A 19,823-nucleotide genomic window follows, 5' to 3' on the forward strand; every position below is an offset into this window, starting at 1 on the left:
TCTGCTCACTTTCTCCTCCATAGATCTGGGGTTTCACAGACCTTGGCCAGAATAAGAGGATGCTGCACCCCCACTGCCCCCAGCAAAGCCCCTCACCCCACCCTCATGGATGAGCACTTGATAGGGAAGCCATGTTAGCGCCACAGGTAATGGGCAGTGACCAAGCCCGTCCCTTCCCCCAACCTCCAGCAAACTCCATTAGGCAGGGCAATGGGGAGGGAGGTGGCCTCAGGCCAGACCCCCCTTAAAACAGCAGAACCTCCAAGTTCCAGGTAGTGCCAGACTACTGTAAATAGCCCAGGTATTTAGCTGCAATTTGGGCAGCTGCTCTGGGCTTCCACAGTGAGGGTAGGGCCTGGTCTGGCCTTGGAGCTTCTGTGTTCCTCCTTCTGCTGCCATCACCACCGCCAGGCCCCCCCCACCCCAAAAACCATGTGATGCCCCACCTCTGTCCAGATCAGAGCAGGGCAGAGGCAAAGGGGTGGGAGGCTCAGAGGGGTCACCCAGGTCCCACAGCCAGCAGGTGGCAGAGCTGAGGCCAGCCTTCCAGACTCCCAACCCAGGGCTTTGTCCATGGCACTTTGCCACCTGCCTGCCCTCACTGTTCCTTCAGGAATGTCCTTATCTGGCAGTGCTGAAGCTGGCCAGAGCACAAAGCACCATCTCCCAGGCAGGGGCAGCCAGCCAGGTCCTCCAGGGACAGCAGGGGCCCCTCCGCACCCCTACAGGCCATTCTGCCTCTTTGCTAATGGCACGATGGTTGAGGGTGTGGATCCAAATCCTGGCTCTGCAATGTCCCAGCTGTGTAGTCCTGGGCCAGTCATTTAAACTCTCTCTGCCTCAGTTTCCTCACTATAAAATAGAAACCCCAGTGACAACAGTCCTATGTCCTAGGGTGGTTGGGGGGTGGGGAGTTAAATGAGTTAATAAGCATAGAGTGCTTAGAACATTCTCGGCAGGTAGTAAAGGCTAATCAGTATAAATGTTAGTAAGAACTTCCTAGGACAGAGTCAAGGGCTATTCGCCAAGTGCCTAGGCTATTCGCCAATCCTTCCATGCCTCAGTTTCCCCATCTGTTAAATGGGGGAGTAATTCATCCCTGTGAGTGGCTCGAGGACAACCACACAATGCCAACAACTATGAAAAGAGCTTGGAAGTTAAAAAGAAAAGTACCTCACAAGTGGGAAGCTTGATGAGCAGGTGACCCCAAGGCAGATGAAGGGCTCCATAAATCACCCCCAACTCAGCAGGCTGCCTGGGTTTTATGGGCGCTAAGGTCCAGGCCACTTTCCTGAACATCATTCAGAATTTATAGACTCTTGTCACTGTCTTTCCCAATTCTTTTATTTAGTTGCTTCAGAAACAAGCCTGGGGTTAATAGAGTTTTTGCTGCCCTTCCAGGAAAACACAGCCCATGCTGCAGTCAGTCCCCAGAGGGTGGGCGAGGGGGTGGGGGTGCAGTAGGACTGGCAGCGTGCCCACTCTGGGGCAGGCTGCCTCCTCTACCTGCCAGGGGGGTCAGATGACATCCCGGAGCCCGAGCATGGGAACCAGCCCTCTGCACGTGGGACCCAGTGATGACCGAGACCTCCTGCCTTCTAGGAATTTGAGCAGCACTGGGCTCAGCTGGGGGCCTCCTCCCACTTATCGAACAAGGAAACCACAGCAAGAAGTGCCGGCCGAGAGCCTCTGATGAACCTCATCCTGCTTCTGTCACTTACAAGCTATGTGACATTAGTTAAGTTACTTGACCTCTCTGAATGTCTGTGTTCTGACCTGTAACCAGGGATAAAAGTACCTACCCTGTCTACTCCTCAGGCCACTGGGATGAAGAAAGGAGACCACGTGCCCTGGAGGGAACTGGGAAGAGATACAAGGGAAGGTGTAGCCCGAGAGACTGGGAGTGTAGGACACAGGCTCCCGAGAGCCCGGGCTCAAATCCCGCCTCAGCCACTTCCTGGCCGAGTGACCCTGAGCAAGTTACTTGACCTCTCTGTGTGTCTCAGTTCTCTTTGGTACGCTTTGGATAAGACTATCTAATTCACAAGGTTTTGTGAGGATGAAATAGGAGACTGCCTGCCAGGGCTCAGCAAATGTGGGCAGCTAAGAGAGGCACTGGCCCCAGGGGAGGCTAGTGTGGTAGTTAAGGGCTGTAAGAATCAGACATGATTGGGTTTAAATCCTGGCTCGGCCATGACAGTTTCTGTGGGACCTGGGACTCATCCCAGTTGGCCTGGAACTTCCCTGGTTTTAACACTGAAAGTCCTGCATCCCAGGAATCCCCTCAGTCCCAAGCAAACAAACCCTTTGCTCTTCTGAGCCTCAGTTTCCACATCTGCACAGAGAGTGGTAATACCCACTTAGCAAAGATAGTAAGGGAACTACTGGAGAGAAAGCATGTCGATCACAGCACCAGCAGGCACTTAATCCACACCCAGACCAGGCACTGGAGTGCTTTGTAGACATTCACTCATTTCATACTCTAGCCATAAGCCTGGGGATTCAGTGCTGGTGTGAGCCCCATTTTACAGAGGAGGAAATTGGGCTCAGTGGGGAGTGGCCTGCCTGAGGTCACATAGCTTATAGGTGCAATTGCTGAGATTTGAACCCAGGCTGTTGGGTTCCTGGGCCTCAATCACTGGGCTAGACTTCCCCTCATATAACAAGTGCTCAATAAATAGTACCAATTAATAAAAACAAAAAAATATCACCCCTCTGAATGATGTTGCCAGTTTGTGTTCTGCATGGGGTGTGAGCTGCTGATTCTGAGCCCATGGGAGGGAAGGGAAGGGTCCCTTTACCTTATACTTGACATTTTCCTAGTTTGAGGGTCCTTAGCAGGGGCAGATGGTACAGAGCCTGGCAAGGGAGCACGGGCACCCAAAGTGCCACTTTGCAGTGGGTCCATGGACACGCAGATATGCAGCCTGCACACCCCCTCCCCCGGGATAGCTTATTTCCAGGAAGCCAGGCCACAGTAACGTCCTCAGGCTCAGGCCCCATTGCTCACTCTCCTCCCCGCCCCTAATAGGGGCGGTGCAGAGGCAGATGGCGCAGGGCATTCCTGCTTGTCTCAGAACACCTGCCTCCTCTCCCCCATGAGAAAGAGAGTGGGGACAGTGAGATGAGCTTCCCAGCCACAGCGAGCTGCGTTATGTGACCCAGACTCAAGCCATGGCAATATCTGATCAGGATGGAGGCAGAAGGCAGGGACTGTGAGGAGTCTGGAGTTGGAAAGGAAGGGCCCATGGCTGTAGTCCCGAGTGAAGCCAGGACACCTTCTAAACTTCTGCTCAGGCAGGAGTCTCAGGCCGCAGAGGGCAATGCTCTGCAGCCCCCCAACACCGCCCCATCAGGGATGGGGCTGGATGCAGCCGAACATGCAGGGCCCCCAGACACCGCCAGCAACTCTTCTGATGCCCGCTGGCCTACTGGGCCCCTGGGAGCCAAGTCCGGCTTGGAGATGGGCCTGGCCCCCAAGCAGCTTTGCCTGTGATTGGAGATGAAACCCAAAGGGCAAGGGTAAGTGCACGAAGGCAGTCCATCGGGACCCCATGGAGGTCAAGACAGCAGCCTGCTTCCAGGGACATGGGAAAGAAGGAGGCAGGCAGCCTGCGAGCTGCCCGGCCCGGGCGTCCACCACCCCTCCCCTGTGCCCCCCCTCCTGCCCTGGCCTGGCAGCCCAAATTACAGATACTAGGGGCCCAGTCAGGTACACGGCCCCTACTCTGGGGGCATTTCCAGCTAGTGCAAGGGTCCCTGTCTTTCCCTTGGGTGCAGCAAAGCGATTACAGACCTTGAAGGTGTGTAAGGCCAAGAATGCCTCTAGTAACACAGGGAAGCCACCTCGCCCCTCGCCCCAATCCTCTAACCCCGCTCCAGTTCAGGGGTCACAGCATGTGACAGCCTGAATCGCAGACAAGAGTGTGGGCTCAGGAGCCATGCCGTTGGGCCTCGAATCCAAGCTCTGCCTTCTTCTGATCTGCGTGACCTTGGCCAAGCTACTTGACTTCTCTGGGCCTCCATTTCCTTACCTATAAAATGAACTCATAACAGTGCCCACCCCACAGAATTAATGTGGGGATAAAATGAGTCCATAAAGCTTCCATTAGGACAATTCTGGGCCCAGCGTAAGCATTCAGTACTCAGAAGCCATTATCCTGATGGTACAATATCATACCATTCAATCCAAGCATGACCAGGTCATTCCATTAGCCTCTCTGAACCCAGTCTCCCCACCTTTAGGTGGAGACAGTTCCTGCTTGCCCTACTTCTTCACTGTCCTGGGGTCCAAAGTAGATAAACATGGCTGCAAGCCGAGCTTGACAAACTGTCAAGGGCTGTCGCCTATGTGGAAGGGATGAACAGAATATGTACTCTCATAAATATCAGGTAATATAAACATAATACTCGCGGGTTACGATACGATGTAAGATAATACTCCGCATTAAAAACCGAGTGGAGAGAGAGACAAGACAGATGGAGGAAGAGGAGGAGAGGCAGAGAGAGGTGGAGTGAGACAGGAATGGTGAGTGAGGCCTGAACTTGAAGAGCAGGGAATCAATATTGTACTGTAATTTAAAAACCAATATGCAGTAAACAGCAGCCCGGCACCACAGAGCAGCAGTGTGGGGGGTGGCCCGGCCTGAGATTACTCACACCCCAAGCTCGGCCAGCCTGGAGCTCAGGATCTGCCGCTCTCTCCCTGCTCAGATTTTATCCTGGAGCTATCAGCACCTGCCTCCCAATTATGTGCTATAGTTACACGGCACATGATTTTGGTCCCGGCAGATCCCATGGCTGGGAAATGAGGCTGGGGCCTGGGTTTGTTCCCTAGAGAGAGGGGGTCTGGTGTTGTGCTTTGGTTCCAGGCAGCCAGGTTTTGCGGCAGGAGAAGCCGGGAGGCCCGGGCCCCAGTTGGCTCCCAACCCCTGCTCTCCTCCCGGGGTTCTTAGCCTCTACTGGCCTTCACTGCCTCCCTGACTCCTGTCCCCTCCTCATGGCCATACACCTACTCCCCATCGCCATCCCATGTCCCACCCTAGACACTGACCCCATCATCTATTCCTGTACCCCAACTCACCCAGAGCTCCCGAAACCCTACCTCATAAGCATCCCTCTGGGCCTGGCTTTTCCCTGCTGGAAGTCTTCATTCCCTCTTTTGTGTCCCGGCTCAAGGCTCATTTTCCTGCCCCAGATGCTTTCCCGGCTCCTTCAAACCAACGGATCCAGGTGGTCCCTCTTCCCACTACCAGGATGGGCCCTGGGGCATGGGTGTTGGAGGCTAGGGGCAGCAATCATGGCCCAGGGGGATGTCTCTCTCTGGCCTTTTCTTCACATACAGACCAGGTTGAATGAATGGTCTCCTTCCTGATAGACGTTCCCCCAGTCCCGGTTCCCCAGCCCTCTTAGGACCCCCAGCACATCCCACTTCCACCCCCACCCCAGGGCATTCAGAACAGTTTCAAAAAAATCCAACTAAGTACGTCCTACAGCCCTACCACTAACTCCCATCCCCTGATGTACTGTGTTACACAGACGCAACGTGCTTTCCCCTGTGCCTTGCTGTGTAGATCCAGTCTGGGCATGCAGACCCGGAACATGACATGAACTCCCCCCACATTGTGCCTCGTTCCCCAGCGATCGGATCCCAACACCAATAAGGGCCAGGTGGGAGGGCCAGATGGCAGGGCCAGTCCTGAGCCCATCCACCATCTTCACCCAAACCCTCCCCACCAAATTCCCCTAACCCCTCAGCTGAACACAGTGTGGCCTTGAAGTAGACAGGAAACCCCATCTGGACCAGCAACCACTTTGGTAACCTCTGTGCCTCAGTTTCCCCTCATGTAAAATGGGTATCTTCATAATGCCCATCCTGCCTGCCTGGTAGGATTGTCTGGAGGGTCCAATGGGATCATGTGAGAGTACTATGAAATTCCCCAAGTTGCTATAGAATTAAAGGGGTGCTTATTTGAAAAGAGTATCAGTTAAGTTGGTCTACAGTGTTCTTCTCCGTGCCCTAGGGAAATGCCATTATTATACCCACTATGAATAACCACATCTCATACTTACACAGCGTTCACTGTGTGCTGGGCACCGCTCCAAGCACTCTACATATAGTAACCCATTACCTTTTCCTAACAACCCCATGTGACAGGTACTATTATTATCCCCATTTTGCAGATGAGGAAACCGAGGGACAGAGAGAGGAACCAGCTTGAGTTCACACGACCAAGAAAACAGGACACAGCGTAAACCCTAGGAATGGGGGGCCCAAGTGCACACACGGTCCCTACATAAGAAGGATGCTGCATCCCCGTGGCTTAGCGTCTAAGTGTTCCCACATAATGCGCCATGTTTATCTGCTGCATCCTCTCTTTGACGTAAGCTGCCCCAGGACAAGGAGCAGGGCTTTCCCCATTACAGAAGGCTTCTCAAGTGTCAGGAACCTGCCCGCTCTACTCGCAACCCCCCTGTTGTCCTCCCTGCCAGCAGTCAACACCCAGATTCTTGCCCTTCGAAGGCTGGGCCACCATCCTCCCCCCAGTGTGATGGCCTGCACCTGTCATGGACTTAGAAGCCGTGACTGGACAGAGGGTCCGGGATTTATGTCTATTCTAAGGCCTCTCCTCACTTCCCCTTCTCACCAGCTCAGCCCCTGTGACGCTGGTAACCAGGCCAGGAGGAAGATTACATGGTTCCTTTAGGGTCAGCTGCCCCTAAATGGGGACCACAACCCCCAAATCTCTTCATCCAGTCAGTTTGCATTTGGGTGAGACGGTGAGATGTCAGTTTAGTAATGGGGCAAAAGAGGGGTCTGGGAAAGCGGTGTGAGAGAACATTGTTTTTTCTTTTCTTTTTTTTCAGCGTGAGAGAACATTTCTTAAGTGGTCTTCATCCCCACCACCACCACCATAGTCTGCAGTTGTGTAGATCACGTGTGACCTTCAGCTGAGTCCTGCGCAGACACACACGCACACACAGGTGAGGGAAGGCATGAGAAAGAAGCCAGCTTGGGACCCCCCCCCCACTCCCCAACTCCACCATGTCCTGGAGGTCAGAGGCAGGACTAGGAAAAGTACAGGAGGATCACTCAGATGGTGGACGCGAGGGGGCTGCGTGCGCATGCGGGCTGGAAAAATGATTCATCTTTGTGGCACCCAGCCTGCTGGGCGACACACAGTAGGCGTTCAGTAGCTGCTTGTGGAACTGCACTGAAATCTGTGAGGACTGCCGCCCAGCCAGCCATGAGAGAGGCTGAGACGGAGCACGGCCTGGGTCACCAGATGCTAAACTACCAGGCTCTCCTGACCTGAGGGCTCGCGGGGGCTGGAGGGGGCACGCTGGAACAGGTGAAAGGAAGCCTCACTCCCAGGGCAGGCAGCAAATTCCAGAACCTACCGCCTCAGGAGCACAAAAGTGCAAGCAAGTTGAGGCCCTGGTGATGACCAGTCCCAGCCCTCTCCTGCATCCTACCCAGCTCCGTGGAAAGGAGGCGGACTGGGGTTGGGACACCCCTGGGGCTGATTGAGGGCAGTGCTGTCCATTGCTGAACCAAAGCTTCTAAGAGCAGACCGACAGGCAGGAAGGAAGGATCACCCAACAGCCACGCGAGTGCACATGCGTCCCAGCAGAGGACAGGGTGCCCCAGTGCCAGCTCCAGCACCCCATGCATGCATCGCCTGGGAACCAGTTTCCAGTGATTCACTCATGGACAGAGAGAGCCTTCTGTTTCCCAGGGATGTCCTGCGCAGGCACAGTGGCCGGTGTGAGCACACTGGCAGTTTTGCTGGGACTGTGAACCTTTGCATGGCACCTGAAGTCTGGCTTCTCATCTTGGTTCTGCTACCCCTGTGGTCTTCCCCATCTGAGCCTAGCTCCTCGTCTAAATGGGGAGGAGGACAAAATAGGCGCTGCCCAGCTCAGAGACCCGTAGGGACTACAGGAGACCATGCACAGAAGTGTTCTTTGGCAGGTGGCCAGTGCCCTGCAAGGGCTGGATGGCATGTGTCTGTGTCTTTGAAGGAGAAGTGGCGGCAGCAGACAAAGGGAGTGTGAGCTAGTGTGTGTGTGTGTCTATATGTGTGTCTATACGTGGGTATGAGTGTGTGAATGTGTGTATGTGCAGGTGTGTGCGTATGTGCTCATGTGTATGAAGCTGTAAGTATAGGAGTCTGTATGTGTGCATGCACGTGTTTACGCATGTGTGTGCGGGAGTGTGTATATGTGCGTGAATGTGTGGGTGTGCAGATGTGTGAGTATGTGAGAGTGTGTGTATATGCAGGTCTGCTTGTGGGTGTGTGTGCACGTGCATAAGTGCACGCGTGAGTATGTAGGAGTGTGTGTGAGTGTGCGTGTGTGTGTGCGCGTGCATGCATGTGCTGGAGTGAGGGAGGAAGGAGACACTGGCATTCACATTGCAGCCCTGGAATCCTGGTTATTCAAAACTGAACTCAGTAACCTAGTAACGGGATTTGGGGCAGGTTTGCAGCAGTCAGAGGGCATCAAGCGGAAGGAAACATCAGGTCAGCACGGTCTGGGAGAACAGGAAGAGAAGGAAGCTGGAGGACAAGTCACTTCCAGAGCCTGGGTGGCTCAGCAGAAGTATCTTTACTCAGGCAGATTCAGGGACTTATAAATCAAAAGATCCAATACCTGAACCGAAGGGACTTGAGGAGCCTTGGGCCCACTGCACAAGCGAGGACAGAAAGGGAAATGGGCTGCCCAAGTCACTGGGCGAGATCCTGGCAGAGCTGAACGGATAAAACTCATTCCAGGATCCCCTGCACAGCAGGGAGTCTGCCACCACGAGCCCTGGTGCCTTGTGCTGTGTGCCTTGTGCTGTAAGAGGACCTCTAACCTTTAATCCCATGACCCCAGGTCACCATCTACCTCCTGCCTTTCTGCCCCAGCAGGACCTATGTGGGTGTAACAATGGCTTCATTGGGGGGGGCACTGAATCAAGGCAGCAACTTTGCCCACCCCAAAATCTTCAATACCTTTTTAGAATGGCAGGGCCTCATCTTATGGCCCTTGTTAGAAATTTCCAGGGGTTTCCAGGAGCTCAAGCATGCCTTTACCCTCATTGCCATCATCCCGGAGGCTCCCACATCTCTCTCATTAGACTCTGAGACCCAAGCTGAAGCCTGAGCCGAGCTCACTCCCCCATTGCCTCCAAGTCTTACAGGCTGAGTGACCATATATCACTCATTTGGGGGACCAGGAAGAATAATCTAACTGCAAGACCTAGTTTACAGCTACAGTTGACCCTTGAACAACATGGGGACTAAGGGCCCTGACTCTCCACACAGTTGGAAATCTATGTATAGCTTTTGACTGCCTCAAAAACTCAATTACAAATTGCCTATGTTGACCAGAAGCCTTACTGATATCATGACTGATGAACATGTTGTATGTTTTTTGCATTATGTACTGTATCCTTGCAGTCAAGCTAGAGAAAGGAAAGTGTTACTAAGAAAATCGTAAGAGAAAATATGTTTTCAGTACTAAACCGTATTTGGAAAAAATCCACGTATTTCAGTACTATACTGTATTTTGAAAAAAATCCATGTACAAGTGGACCCATACAGTTCAAGTCCATGTTGTTCAAGGGTCAATTGTCCCCTGAAGTAAGAGCCTCCACAGTCTCAGCTGGGGACCAAAGTGAATCCCCTCCCCCAGTTTTATTCGACTAAAGCTGCCTTAACAGGGCACCAGATCAGAAAGGGTAGGTAAGAAGTGCACTAGCTTTGGGGAAAGGAACAGGCAGTGAGTCTTAGGGAAGGGGAGATGGGAGGACCAAAGTGATATTAGGGGCCTGAGTTCAGACAAGAAGGAAGACCACTGAGTGCTGGCCTAGGTCAAAATGGGGTAGAGGAAGGGACGGGTTGGGGGAGATGACCCAGAGGAAGGGGGCTTGAGAGAAACTCGGTGTCCTGCTTCTCAGGTTGACTGGCGCTCAGCTCCTGCCGGCAGGGGGACTAACACTGGACATGCCCATAGTAAATGCACTGAACTCTAAAGAGCCCAACTTGGGGATTTTGCAGTCTCTCACGTTACATTACAGGGCTGCCCTGTTAATACAGGATTGTTGCCAAGGATTCCCAGGGTCTATGGCGGACAATCCCACGCAGGCTGATAAACTACAAGAGCTCAGTTTGGTTACTTAATCCAGCATGACACAGTTTAAAACCTAAGTCTTGTCTCTTCAGGCTTGGTCCGTCCCTCAGGCTGGTCTGGTCCCCATTAGCCTTGGCCCATAGGGGTATTCAAGAAAGAGGGCCCAGATCTGTTCAAACCCAAGGCGGCCTGGCCTTCTGTTTGCTCGGAAGCCAGGCCACACACAGCCTCATATCTCCTTTCCAGGACCCCCACCCCCTCTACACATCCTGCAGCTACAATGCAAGGAAATCACCTGGAAAAAAGTAAAGACTGATAGATCAGGACAAGTAGAGACAATGACACTCCTTAAACTTGCTTGCTGCATTTGGACTCAGTGGTTTAAGAAGCCAGTGACCCAGCACATGGCTGTCTCTTCTCTTTGCCTTCTTACCTCTTGTCCTTTGGCCCTCTGTTCAAAACTAGCCTTGGGTTTGGGGGTGGTGCATCCAACCCCGCCCCCACTTCCCCTCTGGACAAAATGAAGATGCCTATTCAGGAGGTCCGGAATGGGATGGGGTTTGCATTGCTAGCCTGCTCTCTAGAGATGCTAATGCTGCTGGTCCATGGACCACCCCTGAGGAAGTGACGTGTCACAGTGAATCTGTCCTCCTCATCATCTCCTGGATTCTCCCAGCCTCAGTATAATCCGCTTTTTTCTAATCCTGGTCTGTTAGTCCTAAAGCATGCATTCTCAACGGGGACAACAGCGCCCCCAAGGGGGCAAAAATTTGTTCTTGGGCGGGGTGAAAAAAAATCTTACTTTTGGTATATGAGGCACGGAGACACCTGCAGTACATAAACAGATATACATTATACCTGTGGTATTAAAATCCATGCAGGGGTGCAATCAGGAAAAAAAAGTGTCTAAGAAGGCTCCTTGGAGAGGTTCACAGTGAAAAGAACGTCTAGAAACATCGGCCTAAGGAAAATTCCTTCTGCCTACTCCAGGGCCAACCTTCACTGATGCTTGCCAGATTCCAAAAGTAAATGATGTCTATGTCAATGTGTCCCTTGCTAGCTGCCTGCCACTGAAGCCACCCAACTGTCTGGCCCACATGCCCTTCTTCTGCAGGTTCTGTACCCTCCCTTTTCCCAAAAGGCACAGCACCCATGTGCTGGCCTGTGACTTTATTGGTTAACCCTTGTCCCACATGAAGCTGATACATTAGAGCCCACCTTCCAGGCCCTCAACCCTAAGAAGCACTACATTTAACATTTTAGTCACTTGGTATCAATAAGGAAGGGGTCACAAATATAACCCTGAGCGCTAACGGTATTATTCACTGTATGAAGTGCACTCACACATGCCGTAAGCATTAGCATTCTGATTCGTCAGTAAGGAAATGAGGCCCCAGGGGAGTAAAGAGATTTGCTCCTCACTCAAGTCACATACACAGCAGAGCTGGGTTCCCAGACTCTCTGTCTGGTGCTCACTCCACTGTCCCATCTTCTGTCCTACCCCTGAGGACGGTACTGCCTATTTGCGGGGAGCTTATAAACCGGTGGGAGTGAGTGGGCAGGGCGGACAGAGATGCCCACAGGCAAGGCTGGGCTCGTGGGGTCTGCAATGGAGGCTCTGAAGTCAGCCTCCCCACGAGGCCAGCAGAACTTGGAAGAGGCATGGGCCCATGGTGGCCACTGTTCCTCACCAGCAGGGCAAAGCGGCCCAGAGGAGTGAAGTGGGTGGGCTTTGAATTCAGACAGACATGAGAGTCGAGTGACCGCTCTGTCCCATATTAGTGACCTGGTAGGTCCCTACTTCTCTGAACCCCAGTGTTCTCATCTGGAAGGTAGAGGTAGCAATAGTGACAAATTCATGGAATTGGGAGAATTCAATGAGATAATAATGTGAAGCACTTAGCATTGTGCCTGGCACATAATAAGCAACCAAGAAATTATTTCAAGAGCTGGGCCTGACAGCCTCAGAAATTTCTCAGAATATCCATTCTGCTTGTTCAGTACCCCACCCCTGAAATCTTTCAAATCCCCAGTAACCTCTAAGAATTTAAGAGAAAACAAATCTGCCTTCTGTGGACTTCTATGGGCTTTTGCTCTTCCTAAAATCCTCACCTCCTCCAAGGAGCCCTCCTGATTGCCCTCACTCTGAGCAGGCTGGATATGGCTACTCTCCCTGGTCCCCATCTTCATATCTGACCGCTTGCTCCCTGAAAATACCTTTTCTTAGGCATGCCCATTATGGTGGGAGCTCCTTCTCCACTCCTATTCCAGTTGGTTCATTAGTCAGACCCTACTAAATACATACTGGGCCTGAGCCTCTCTCCCCAGCTGGGTGTGCCTCTCAGCTCTACAGAGGGGACCCAGGTCCAGTCATAGGCCCCACACAGACCCCAGCAGGAGCTGTGCCCCTTTAGTGGGTCTGGACCCGACACCATCCTGGTAAGGCCACTCTTGGGACAGCAAGAGGCAGAGGCAGAGAAGAGAAGGCAGGGGCCAGGTTCAGGGAGAAATTTCACACTCAAGCCTCAGATAGGGAAGGGTGACAGATGACACTTGAAAACCACAGAGCCTGGGCTTCCTGAGCAAATGGGCATGGCTGTAAAAATCTGAAGCAAACAAGAAAGAGAGGGAAGCAGGTGCCATAGCCTTGGAGGTGAAATTTGTTCTCTGAATATCAATTCCCAAAGTTTTCTGGAGGGCTTCCTGGAGTCTTCCAACGATCAATTTACAGGTGATGGCATCAAACCCTCCTGACAGCTAGGTGGGTGGGGAAAGCTAGGGGTATCACCCTCCTGTCTCTGAGGGGCCCTTCCCCCTCCAATCAAACACTCCCCAGATCTGAACAGGGGGTTTGGGGAGCACCAGGACAAACATAAAGTTATAACACATCTGTGAGTCACGTGTTATTATTTTCTTTCACCAAAGGAGAACATAGAAGCTCCAGAGGTTAACCAACAAAGATGTGGCAGAGCCAGAATTTGAATCCAAACCCTCCAAGTGTAGGTCCCATTCCATGATATGCTGACTCTATCCCTTCAAATAAGTTGGACCCTAAAACACCAATGGTGTCCCAAGAAAAATCACAACACACCCAAATTGTTGCTTTTGTTGGTGGGGGGGTCCGATTCCACTTGGCTATCCCTGGTGGGTATTTTGCGGTCATCTCTGCTTTCAGTCTGGCGGCCTCCCCCATCAGAATGGGAAGGCACCAGATGCCAATAACGGTGTTCATCTCCACCCTGGCCAGGGGACTTTCTGAAAGGAGGAGAGGCCCTCCTCCACCCTGCTGGCTGGAGAGACTTGACAAGCCTGACACTCGGGGGCCAAATACTCTGGATCCTCGGTTCCACCTCAGAGGTGCAGCTGAGACAAGAAAGCGGATTCCCACTCTAGCCAAACCAGAGCTTGGGTGGCCAAAAGGCTGCCAAGTTTCCCCAGTGGCACCACCTACCTCATCTGCATTTCCCACCCCATCCGTCCCCTCCTCAGTCTAGCCTCCGGAAGCTCCCTGCTCACCCGCTCTGAGACCACACTCCCCAGCTTCTCAGATGGCTGGGCCTGGGCAAGGAAGTGGCACCGCAGAGAAGCAGCGAGCCTGAGCCCCAGCAGCCGCCGGTGGGCACCCCATCCAGCCGGCCAGGAGCTGCAGCTGGGAGTCGACCTCCTGGAGAAGCCGCGCCAGAGGCTGAGACCGAAATGCCACGTTGGCTGTTTGTATTCCCCTGGGCGAGGGCAGGAAGTTAAGTAACGATATTCCTGAGCAGGAATTAGACCAGAAACTCTAAATTGAGGGCTGGACAGGGGGCCTGAGCAGACGCATGTGAGGAGCTGGAGGAGAGAGATGGACGGAACTCTGCATCCCAGCCAGAGTCAGAAGGGAAAGATGACATCCCAGCATCAGCAGAAGGGCCCAGGCAGCTGGTGGGGTCCACGGAGGCTGACAGCTCCAAGACCAGGCCCTCAGGAGCTTCCTCCCGAGTCCTCCCTGCGCGACCCTGATCCCCTTCAGCCTCCAAAGTACCCCACACCAAGTCCCAAGCTGGGCTCCCCTGTGTGTGGCTGTATGAAGCCAAGGGTGGCAGCCAGCCCAGGACACAACCCCAGGACCCGGGATCCACACTCCCTGTCTCCCCACAGTCCCCTACCTCGGCCTCCCCACCATTAGTTCCAAATTGCCCCGCCCGTGCACCCCCCCCCGCCCCCGCCCCACCACACGGACAAAAGCCCACCCAGAACCTCCCTCCCTGGTCCCTGCAACTTTAGAGCTCAGAGCCTGGCAGTTTCCTCCCCAGCCTTGCTCCTCCCCTGCCATGGGGGTCAGTTTCCTGAAGCAGCCAGTGCCCTCCCCCAGTCCCACAAGGCCAATCAGCCCATTGCAGCCACAGTGCCCACCCCCCCACCACCACACACACACACCACCGTGGCAAGGCAGGGGGTCAGCATCTACAGCCATGCCTCGGACTCCAGCTCCCTCTTCCCACCAAGTGTCTGTCTGTCTGTGGTGTCTGTGATTCTCGGCGTGCACTTGGTGTCGGCCTGGCTCAGTCCCTCTGCAGTCTCTGCTCAGGCTCACTCCTCATTCTTTCTCAGGCTCTGGCTTTCAGGGGCTCAGTCTCCCTGGGACTTGCTGCCTATGTTCTTTGTACTGGGGTGATGGGAAGGGGAGCAGGACACCTCCCTGTCGTTGCCTCAGGGTCTGTAGGGAGCACAGCACGCCGGCCTCAGAGCAGTCCATCCCTCTCCCTCCTCCCTGCTCAGGCCAACCTTAGAACCAGAACAGGGCTAGGTGAGAGATAGACCTACCAACCAGGCATGGCTAATGCCAGTTTCCATACTGCTTCATCATGCCATTCTGATGCCCCAAGCTGCACACACACAATCCCCCTGATCTCCCTGCCTTCTGCCTGAGGCCAGGACAGGGCCCTGAGCCTGCCCTACCTGCCTCCCCAAACTGCAGTGATGCCTGCCTTCCCTCCATCAGCGCTGAATCAGGCCCTCTGCACCCAGCTCTACCCCACCCCACCCAGCCCACGGAGCGCAGGGAGCCCTGGTGTCCGACCCAGCCCCCAGCAATAGCTCCAGCCAGGCCTTGCATGTGGGGAGATGCAACAAGAGTGGTCTGGAGGCAAAGTTCTCCTGCTGCTTTCAACGTTGCCATACAACTGAGGCTCCCGTCTCTCCCTCCTGCTCGCTGGCCTCACTCGGACCCACTCTCCTCGGTGCTCGCCAGAGTTTCACCCCCACTCCCGGGGAAAAAAGAAAGGAAAGGAAACCTCCCGCGATAAGGATGGGCGAAAAGAGAAGGTGTCCGCACGAGTGCCCGGGTGACGAGTGCTCAAGTGAAAAAGAAAGGGATGCAAAGTTCCCGGTCCCCCGCGCCCCCCGCGCGTTCAGCCCTGCGCCGAGCTCCCGCAAACACCCCGATCGCGGAGACGCGGCGGCGGCGACCACTCACCTGGGCGAGGCAGCATCTATCCCCGGCTGGGAGGCTCCGAGGCCGGCTCCGCGGGGCGCCCGGGCTCCCCGGCTCGGCCACGCATCCTTCCCCGCCCGAGACAGGCTCGAGCTAAGCCCTCCGGCTCCGGCGAACGCAGGCAGATGGTGGCCTCGGACGTCCACGCGGGGAGAGCCCTGAGCGGCTTATTCTGTTATATCCATGGCATTTAGCGAAAAGAAGGGAGGAAAAAGCACAACTTGTTCTCTTCTCTTCCAGATTAAAAAACAAAAAACAAAACAAAAAAAGATAATTCCCCCCCGCCGCCTAGGAAGACGCCGGTAGGATTCTCCAGCTCGAAGAACCCTGGGCATTCCCAGGGACTTCCGGCATCTTGGAATGTGGGGTGTCTTCAAGTTCAGAGGAGCCAGCCGGGTTGTGCGTGTGTGAGTGTGTGTGTGTCTCAGCGAGAGCGAGCCAGGCACTCACACCCACACGCACACACACAAACACACTCCCCCGCACTCCCCGCGTGCACACCGCCCCCCACGCGCGCGCGCGCTCGCGCGCGCACCCGGACACACACACGCACAGCGATCACACGCACAGATCCGGGAGGGAGCTGGGCTGGCTGCGGAGGCAGCGCGGGGCCGGCGGCGGAGAAAAGCCCAGCGGCCGGAGGCGCCCGGGAACGCCGGGCCGTGCGCACCGTCCCCGCCGAGCTCGCCGGCGCGGCAGCCCCCAGTGGCGGCCGGCGGAGCTGCAGGAGCCGGGCCCGCCGCCCGGCGCACCTCCTTCAGTGCCGACCCACACCGCCGCCGACACCGGAGGGATTCGCGGTCCCCGCGGGGGTGGCGCGGCGACGGCCAGCGCCGAACAGCGGGCCTCGCACGGAAGGCCGGCAGGGCGGCGGGCGGGCCGCGAGCCCCGGAAGCCGGGAGGGCGGGCTCGGCGACCCAGCGGCGCGGGCAGCCCCTGCGCAAGGCGAGCCGGGCGGCCGGGGCTGCGCCGCCGCAGCCGGCGCGGGTGCTGCCGCCTCACGTGCGGAGCGCGCCGTGCAGCCTTCAGCCCGCCGCCTGCAGGACGAAAACCCGCCGCGCCGGCCCCGGGCTGGGGTTGGGGGCTGGGAGGGTCGCGCCCACGCAGCCCCGGGCCCCGCTCCGAGGCCCGCGTCCTGGCGAGGGACAGGTGAAAAATGAGCGCCCGGAATACGCACCCACAGACTTAGACCTTCCGTGAGTATCACGGGGATCCGTGAGGTGTGCAGTGGCGCCGGCAGTTCGCACAGCACCTTTGCAACTCTTTCCTGGTCTGAGCCTCCCAACAACGCTCATCTGCCATAGGAGGGAACTGAGGGCCAGACGAGTAGAGCGACTTGTCCACGGCACGTGGCAGGTAGTCCCTACTCCAAGCCGACTGTGGGCTTAGCATCAGAAGGTCTGGGCCTGGCCAGGGTGTTATCTTCCTTTGGTTGTCCTCTTTGCCCACTAGGATCAGCAACCAGTTCCTGGGAAGGCTGGACTGGGCTCTCCTTTACTGGGTTTCCCAAGAGGAACTGAAGGAAATGACAATTTGAGACTCCTGCCGGTACTCTGGCTGGTAAATCCAGGGGCAGGGAAAATGTCTCAGTCCATCTCTTCTCTCCTAGTGGCTAGCACCTCCCGAGCACCTGTCCCAGATACCCACGGGGAGGCACATGTGGCCTGCGGATGTGTCTCTGCAGCCCAGGATTGACTCAGCTGGATAAATCTGTAATATAAGACCCTGCCTCCTACCTGTCTATGCACACAGGTGGGTGCATACTGGCAGAAGCCCAGGCACCTAGGCCCTATGTTCTGGGCACCCTCTCCATGGGCATCCAGGGAAAACTGCCAGGTCAGCCTACTGCAGACCCTGAAAAACAGGCCCTTCCCCGCAGGGATTCTGGAAAGCTTGGGGGGAGGGAGGGTGCATGACCAGGATGAAAGTCAAGGTTTATCAGAGTGTGCTGGCTTTAAAAAAGAGAGTCAGAATCAGGGGGTGGAGATAGAGGAGGAGAGAAGAAATGAGAAGAAGAGGAAGGAGGAAGGAGGAGGTACTTAGAAGGAGGTAGGGGATAGAAAGGAGAAAGTGAGGGGAGGAGGATGGGGAAGGGAGAAAGGAGGGGGAGATCAGCCTGGCCAGTGTTTGTTTCCTTGCTTACCTGTGGTTTTGCATACCATAGGTGGGGGTTTCCTGGGAGGGGGGTTAGGAGTGGAAGGAGGAACTGTACCCCAGGCTCAAGTCTCTGAATTCCCCCAAGAGAAGGGGGCAGAAGGCTAGGTTATCTCCTTACCCTAGAGTCACCCATGAGAGAACCAAAAATCTAGTGGCAGGGATAGGACCAGGCTGGCACCAGAACAAGATGGAGCTGCTCTGGGAAACCAAAAAAGCATTAGGATGGTGTGGAGGAGGGGCCAGGGGCCCCCAGGGATGCCGACGGATGCCCCAGTCCCTGCTCCAAAGGGAACCCAATGCCTCATCAAAAAGTTTTCCCAACTCAGAGAAGGAAATGGATATTCTAGGAAAAGCCAGGACCTGGATCATTTATTTTCTTTTTTTTTAATGCATATTCATGAGATTTATTTAAATGAATGGTTCATTTCTAGCACTTTGGGTAATTCTGAGGACAACTGGTTTATTTTTCGAATTATGTCTGCCTCACCTAGCCACTGAGCACAGGGCTAGGAGTCAGGTGGCCTGGATGCTCACGATGGCTTTGTACTAACAAGCAATGTGACAATCCCATCCCCTCAGAGGGGTTGGACTGTGTGCTTTCTAAGGGCCCGCCCAGCTCTAGGAACCCCCAAGTGACCTCAGCAGTTGGAGCAGGGTGGGGACCCAGATGTACCTTGGGAGGCCAAGAGAAAGCCAATCTACCGTCACCATTCACAGTGGAAAACCCCCAGAAGATAATCTGCACTTCAGTAATGGAAAGCTGAATGATGGTGGATTTTTTGATTGTTTGAACAAACCCAGCAGGGCTGAGGAGGGGTACTGCTCTGCTAACTACCGGCTATTTTTACTGACTGCTGACCACAGAGGAGAGCTGGGGCTTCCCAAAGGGGTGCATATGGCCGGGGTAGGGGTGAAAGAACAAGGAGGAGAGAAAGCTGCTACACAAGCCGTTCTAATGATGGGCATTTGGATTCTTCTACATCTCACATTTTCACCCTTCAAAATAACCCTGTAATGGACATCTTTGTGCCTAACTCTCCACCCACGTTCTTGTTGTGTCTCTGCTTGCACTAGATTCCTGGAAGCAGAATTACTGGGCCAAAGGACATCAGGCTCTTGTTCCATAATCCTTTGTTCCAGTTTGAGAGTCTAGGCACTGAAGGGCAGGGCAGACAAATGATTTCCCAGAGAGCTCCCAGCAGGTGCTTAAGGATGTCTTCACATACCCTTTCTCTATGTCTCTATGTGACAGAGGGTGATTGTGCCTTGGGCCTCACGCTGTATATCAGGGCCATGCTGCACCCTTGGATATATCTCTAATACTCCAACCTGAATTTAGCCCAAGGTCCCCCTGCCCCTGGCCATGACTCATCTTCCCCTGCTCTCCTGGGCACTTGTGACCAGCCTCACCCTATTGTCTGCATCACTTGGCTTTCTGGCTGGACTCTAGGCACCGACCCCCCACCCCCAGCACCCTTCTGGGCACACGGCTGGCTCCCAATACCCACTTGCTGGGTAAGATCACAGCTCCCTATCAGAAGAGGTCTCAGGAGGGTCTGGAGTGGGGAGACCTCCAGCATGAGGAAGAGAAAGCCGAGTTGGCCTGGGCCTTCCTAACCAATAGAAGGACCCCTATGTAAAGAACCATGGGGAGCCTCTCTTTTCTCTATCCACTAAGTGTGAAAAAGAGAAGAAACTGATGTAAGTAGCAGTGAGAGATTCAGACTAGATGGTAGGACAGAGCCAGGTGCCTGAGCCTATGGAGTCACAGAGTGGGGACTGTGGAGTTTGCTCTATAAAAGTGGTGCAGTCTGTAATCCCAAGAATGCACTAGATGCTTCTCAGAGTCTCCCGTGGCATGTCGTGGCCTAAAGAGTGACTTTGTGGCCCAGGGGAGTAAGACAGATACTGGGGCACAGACTGATAAAGCCATGGGATCTCCCTCCACTGAGTCTACCATAGGGGCTGGAAGCGGGGAGCCACTCCTAAATTCTTAGCACCCCATTCACTCTGCTTCCCCCAGGACCAACAGCCAGCCTGACCCCAGCTTATCCCACAGGCCTTGTGGAACTCG

General features: G+C 54.7%; 1 protein-coding gene across 2 annotated transcripts in view; it reads right to left on the reverse strand.

Moving 5' to 3' along the window:
• LRFN2 (leucine rich repeat and fibronectin type III domain containing 2) overlaps positions 1-16,492 on the reverse strand; it is a 175,202-nt gene extending 158,710 nt beyond the window's left edge. For both annotated transcript variants that reach the window (XM_045866162.3, XM_064597579.1), the window contains exon 1: positions 15,575-16,492. The gene's annotated coding sequence lies outside the window, so the exon portion shown is untranslated. The remainder of the gene's footprint in view (positions 1-15,574) is intronic.
• Positions 16,493-19,823: the final 3,331 nt, after the last annotated feature.

Source organism: Mirounga angustirostris, unplaced genomic scaffold (genome assembly GCF_029215605.1).
Source record: "Mirounga angustirostris isolate CCGP_5_RB_7025 unplaced genomic scaffold, mMirAng1.0.hap1 SCAF_8, whole genome shotgun sequence".
Taxonomy (NCBI): domain Eukaryota; kingdom Metazoa; phylum Chordata; class Mammalia; order Carnivora; family Phocidae; genus Mirounga; species Mirounga angustirostris.